Raw genomic sequence first — 6,729 nt, 5'->3', positions numbered from 1 at the left:
GTGGTCTCTGGGGACTAGAGCCTTCATAAAGGAGTCCCATGTGGTCTCTGGGGACTAGAGCCTTCATAAAGGAGTCCCATGTGGTCTCTGAGGGACTAGAGCCTTCATAAAGGAGTCCCATGTGGTCTCTGAGGGACTAGAGCCTTCAGAAAGGAGTCCCATGTGGTCTCTGGTGGACTAGAGCCTTCATAAAGGAGTCCCATGTGGTCTCTGGGGACTAGAGCCTTCATAAAGGAGTCCCATGTGGTCTCTGGGGGACTAGAGCCTTCATAAAGGAGTCCCATGTGGTCTCTGAGGGACTAGAGCCTTCATAAAGGAGTCCCATGTGGTCTCTGAGGGACTAGAGCCTTCATGAAGGAGTCCCATGTGGTCTCTGGGGACTAGAGCCTTCATAAAGGAGTCCCATGTGGTCTCTGGGGACTAGAGCCTTCATAAAGGAGTCCCATGTGGTCTCTGGGGACTAGAGCCTTCATAAGGAGTCCCATGTGGTCTCTGGTGGACTAGAGCCTTCATAAAGGAGTCCCATGTGGTCTCTGGGACTAGGAGCCTTCATAAAGGAGTCCCATGTGTGGTCTCTGGGGACTAGAGCCTTCATGAAGGAGTCCCATGTGGACTCGGGGGACTAGAGCCTTCATAAAGGAGTCCCATGTGGTCTCTGAGACTAGAGCCTTCATAAAGGAGTCCCATGTGGTCTCTGGGGACTAGAGCCTTCATAAGGAGTCCCATGTGGTCTCTGGGGACTAGAGCCTTCATAAGGAGTCCCATGTGGTCTCTGGGGACTAGAGCCTTCATAAAGAGTCCCATGTGGTCTCTGGTGGACTAGAGCCTTCATAAAGAGGTCCCATGTGGTCTCTGGGGACTAGAGCCTTCATAAAGGAGTCCCATGTGGTCTCTGAGGGACTGAGCCTTCATAAAGGTCCCATGTGGTCTCTGGGGACTAGAGCCTTCATAAAGGAGTCGCATGTGGTCTCTGGGGACTAGAGCCTTCATAAAGGAGTCCCATGTGGTCTCTGGGGACTAGAGCCTTCATAAAGGAGTCCCATGTGGTCTCTGGGGACTAGAGCCTTCATAAAGGTGTCCCATGTGGTCTCTGGGGACTAGAGCCTTCATAAAGGAGTCCCATGTGGTCTCTGGTGGACTAGAGCCTTCATAAAGGAGTCCCATGTGGTCTCTGGGGACTAGAGCCTTCATAAAGGAGTCCCATGTGGTCTCTGGGGGACTAGAGCCTTCATAAAGGAGTCCCATGTGGTCTCTGGGGGACTAGAGCCTTCATAAAGGAGTCCCATGTGGTCTCTGGGGACTAGAGCCTTCATAAAGGAGTCCCATGTGGTCTCTGGTGGACTAGAGCCTTCATAAAGGAGTCCCATGTGGTCTCTGGGGGACTAGAGCCTTCATAAAGGAGTCCCATGTGGTCTCTGGGGACTAGAGCCTTAATAAAGGAGTCCCATGTGGTCTCTGGGGACTAGAGCCTTCATAAAGGAGTCCCATGTGGTCTCTGGTGGACTAGAGCCTTCATAAAGGAGTCCCATGTGGTCTCTGGGGACTAGAGCCTTCATAAAGGAGTCCCATGTGGTCTCTGGGGACTAGAGCCTTCATAAAGGAGTCCCATGTGGTCTCTGGGGACTAGAGCCTTCATAAAGGAGTCCCATGTGGTCTCTGGGGACTAGAGCCTTCATAAAGGAGTCCCATGTGGTCTCTGGGGGACTAGAGCCTTCATAAAGGAGTCCCATGTGGTCTCTGGGGACTAGAGCCTTCATAAAGGAGTCCCATGTGGTCTCTGGGGACTAGAGCCTTCATAAAGGAGTCCCATGTGGTCTCTGGGGACTAGAGCCTTCATAAAGGAGTCCCATGTGGTCTCTGAGGACTAGAGCCTTCATAAAGGAGTCCCATGTGGTCTCTGGGGACTAGAGCCTTCATAAAGGAGTCCCATGTGGTCTCTGGGGACTAGAGCCTTAATAAAGGAGTCCCATGTGGTCTCTGGGGTCTCTGATGAAGAGTCTTCTTTTGTCACGAAGAGAAAGAAGACGTTGAGGAACGATGATGAAGATGATGAAGATGAAATATCTGTCGGCTCAAATACAGCAAAACTACGTGGACCGGTACTTTGGGTGTCAGATGTGATCCGCTCTTTGTCAAGAGAGGAAATAAACACAAAGAGCCCACTGACAAGTGATGAAGAGGAAGAAGAAGAATAAGGAAAACATTGCTCTTCCTCCTCCTCTTCCTCCTCCTCCTCGGTCTACGTGGGAGACGGTAGTTTTATTCTATCCTGTCTTAAACAGAGACTGATGAATTAATTATTGGTGCATGAAATGCTCTCATCACACTCACACGCACACACACACACACACACACACACACACACTCACACACACACACACACTAGGGTAAATCAGTGGCGGTGCGTCCGCATAGGAGAGAGTGACTGAAGAGGAGATATCTTCATCTATAAACACACAGAGAGGAGAGAGAAAAGGAAAGGGAGAGACAGAGAGAGAGAGAGAGAGAGAGAGGGGAAGAGAGAGAGAGAGAGAGAGAGAGAGAGAGAGGAGAGAGAAAGAGAAAAGAGAGAGAAAGAGAGAGAGAGAGAGAGAGAGAAAAGAGACAGAGAGAGAGAGAGAGAGGGAGAGAGAGAGGAAGAGAGACAGAGAGTTAATTAGATTGCTGTGTCCAGACGTCGTCGAGGTAGCTCCGTGAGATTGTGCGCCTTAGTTTTTGTGTTTATTTTTATTTTCTTTGCCACAAACATCGGCACTAACAGCATACAACGAGCACACTTTGGACATAAACTTTGCGCAAAAACAAGGGTTCTGTCCACTTTTTCCATCGATCCAGCGTGGCCGCCGAGATCGACGAGCGAACCACAACAACAACAGTGGAGCCGCTACTACGGGAGACACGAAAACATCGAGGGAAACGAGCGGAATTGAACAGACTGAGTTCGCCCACCGTCACCTCTGCCCAGCATCCTTCTTGCTAACGCCCAGTCTCTGAAAATAAGCTGGATGATGTTAGGGCAAGGATCAGATTCCAACGGGACATGAGGGACTGTAACATCTTTGTCTGACGGAAACATGGCTGACCTCACAGAAAGGGATCGAGTCAGACAGGTTCGTATTGTCACCTGGTTTGCCCCTAAGCCCTGGAATGCGAACCAGAGGGAACGTTATAACGTGTTTTTATTTGAGCGCTCTGACCGCCGACTGTGTCTCTGCTCATGCTCCCCTTCCTCCTGTCCAGCTCCTTTATGGGGACAGAGCCTCGCAGATACACAACCCCAGATTGTCATCAGCTGGTCTGATGACAATCAGACCAGCTGATGACAATCAGACACTGCTCTGAACCACACCCCTCCACCCACTCTGCAGCCGAGTAACACCCCGCCGCCACATACCTCCACCGCCCGACTTAGGCCGGGCAACATCCGCCTATCCACTCCCTCCCCCATGAGAGCGGGAGAGGAAGTCGGCCACGACCATCTGTGCCCCCGCCTATGGATCACTTTGAAATTAAAGGAAAGCCAGATACCACCGAGTGATTCGGGCGTATCTTTCATGGAGCCATTGAGCGGGCGTGGTCCCACCAGAGGGTGAATGAGTCCCAGGAGGTAGTAGCGCAGGGAGTCGACCCACCGGATGGCGAGGCACCTTCTCCACCGTGCTGTACCTGCCTCCTCTCCGACAGTTTGCGGCTGATGTACAGCACGGGCGGTCAAACCTCTACCTGCTGGGACAAACGGCCCCAGCCCTCTGTTCGACGATCAGTCTGCAGAGTAAAAGGGAGAGAGAAGTTAGGTGTGGAGGAGTGGTTCCCACAGAGAGCTTGCTTTACCTCCTCAAACACCAACTGGCACCGCCCGCCCACTGGACCGGATCTGAGGCACCTTTCCGGTCAGGTCAGTCATGGGCTGGTCAGCCCAAAGTTCGGGATGAACCGCCTGTAATAGCCCGCCAGCCCCAAAACTGCCTCTTTTTTAGTCTTGGGCCGGGCAGGCTGCGGCGGCGGTCTTGTCCACCTGAGGCGCACCTGCCCGCGCCCAAGTGGCACCCTCAGACACCGCACCTCCCTCCGTCTAACCGCACACTTCCCCGGCGGGTCAGTAGTCTCGCCTGCCTCAGGGACCTTAGCACTGTCACTGGGCGGCACATGCCCGCCCAGGTGGTGCTGCAAGATCACATCATCCAGGTAGGGCGGTACATGCAGCGCATGGACGCATGTTCCGTCCATGAGTATGCTGAAAGGTGGCTGGGGCCCCAACAACCCAAAGGGAAGCGGTGAATTGGCATAACCCAAACGAGTGAGAAGGCCGCGCTTTTTTCCTTAGACTCATGACAGAGGAATCTGCCAGTAGCCCCTTGTTAAATCCAGGTTGCAAAAGAAACACGAGCCCAGTCGTCCAGGGAGCTCGCCGACCCGCATTGCAAGCATCAACCGCTGACACTGCTCACCCTGCTAGTCCACGAGAATCGTAGACGACCATCCTTCAGACCACAAGAACAATGGGACTACACCAGGCACTGTGCCAATTTCTTTCATTACCCCCATCTCCAGCATTGCAGCCACCTGCTGAACCACCTTTCTCTTGTGTTCAGGTAACCTGTAGGGGTCGTGAATCATGACTGTCACGCCCGGAGGAGTCTCCCAATCTGTGCTCTATGAGGTTTGTGCTGCCCTGGAAGGAGAGAGAATACTTAGCAAACTGTTTTCTGCAACCGGCACGTCTGTTTTCTGGGTCCTGAGAGATTGGGTTCAAAGGAGCGAGGCCGGATTGGTGGATTTGGGACCCCAGGCCCCTGTTCTCCTCAGATACCACCGAGGACACTAGAGAAACAGACCTCGCCTCCCTCCATGCCTTTAGGAGTTGAGGTGGTAACCTGTAGCTCCACCCTAACAGAACGCACTCACCTCAGTAGTCGACATCCCCACTCGCTGCAGACCACAAAGGGCCCTTGCCACTTGGCTAGGAGTTTAGAGCTGAAGAAGAAGCAATACAAGTACCTTCTCCCGGTGTGAATGTCTCAGCCAGCACCTCTGTTGTACAGCCGCTGCTGACGCCTCCTGGGCCTGGAGCAAATTCTCACGTGACAGCTGACCAAGTGGAGCTTACCGCAGGTCCAGGACGGTTGGATCTTGCTTACTGGTACTGCCCTCCTCCTCCCAGTTTTCCTTAATGAGGCTCGAGCACTGCGAGTCCTGCCAAACAACAGTTCAAAGGAGAAAATCCTGCGGAGGCCCAACCTCCTCTGCATTGCAAACAACAACAGAGTCTGTTATCCCACCACGTTTCATCACATTATTAAATTTATTTGATCATAGGACTTCAAAGTCTTATTCAGACGCTCCACCAGACCGGCCGGCCTGTGGGTACACACTGGTCTGAATAGACTTGATGCCCAGTAACCCTGCAGTCTTCTCAGTGTTCTTGACATGAACTGGGTGCCTGGTCAGTCAGAATCTCTTCGGATTCGACTGGGAGATGACCTGAATATCATGCAACACTTTAAGAAATGTTGCTAGCGGCACCGCCCGGTATCGTGTTACAGAACTACTAAGACCAACACAGTTTAATATCCGCAGTACTCCGTGTGAAATGGGTCTGATGAGGTCCATAGCGATTCGCTCAAATGGAACCTCCATTAATGGCAGACAAGGTGCCTCGGAATGGCCGGAGGGTTTACCACTGACACTCGGCAGGACGACACCAACGGCGACATCCGCCCGGATGCCCGCCAAAAATCGGGCCATTATCCGTCCAGAGTTTTATCATACCCCATGTGACCAGCCATCGGTTATAGTGAGCCTGGAAAACCATTTCCGGCGGCTCTTCGCACCAGCAACTGGGTGCTTTCCTGCCCTGTGAATGTCACGGCTCACTCTGTACAGTCTGTCCCTGATCAATGAAGTGCGGATATGTCTGCGCGGCCAGGGCGCACCAGCTGACCATCAATGTATCACTTGGTCAAAGGCTGAGCGAGTATCGTCCCGAGACTGCTCGAGTGGAAAATCTTCCATGGAGTGAAACTCGGGAGCCGGAGGAGTCGCCATAGGAGGCTCCACCGGTTCCCCTCCCGCCTGCAGTGTCGGACGACCGTCACCGCTGAGCACGGCGCACACACCGCATGACCCTGTCTGCCGTGAACGACCCCGCAGTCTTCCCCATTAACTTATCAAAGCCCGCCAATCGGTTCCCAAGATTAAGTGCGGCGGAGCTAACCGCAACCTTCACGTTATGCTTTTACCCCATGTCTAATTTCCACTGACACTATGGGATACTCGTGAATGTCCCCATGCACACCTTATCTTCACCCACAATGCCTCCACCAATGCCCTGGTCGAACCAGGCTCTGGATCATAGACTGTACAGCCGAATCCACCATTGCCTGATGTATACCCCTGATTCTTACCGCACACGGTATGTCGCCTCGGACCTGGGAGTGTTGAGAGCCGGCAACCCGGATCACCTGGCCCACCTCCATCCGGACACCCCGCCGGATGTGTCCGGCTGCCTGCACCTCCAACACCCTGCCCTGGCGTTTGAGGGACTACCTGTGTGGGGAAGGTGCCGGTTTTACTGGGGCCGGTATCGCCAGGGTCTGCATCGGCCTGGCCGAGCCAGCGCTGTCTGCCTGGCCGGGTGCACCGCCAGGTGGTCCAGCGTGACGGCGGCCTCCAGCGATGTTCGGTGGCAGCAGACCCATGTCGACGCTCCGCAACCTCCAACAAACTGCT

Source organism: Pseudoliparis swirei, chromosome 24 (genome assembly GCF_029220125.1).
Source record: "Pseudoliparis swirei isolate HS2019 ecotype Mariana Trench chromosome 24, NWPU_hadal_v1, whole genome shotgun sequence".
Lineage (NCBI taxonomy): Eukaryota > Metazoa > Chordata > Actinopteri > Perciformes > Liparidae > Pseudoliparis > Pseudoliparis swirei.
The sequence above is the reverse complement of the archived record's forward strand: the minus strand, read 5'-3'. Positions refer to the sequence as shown.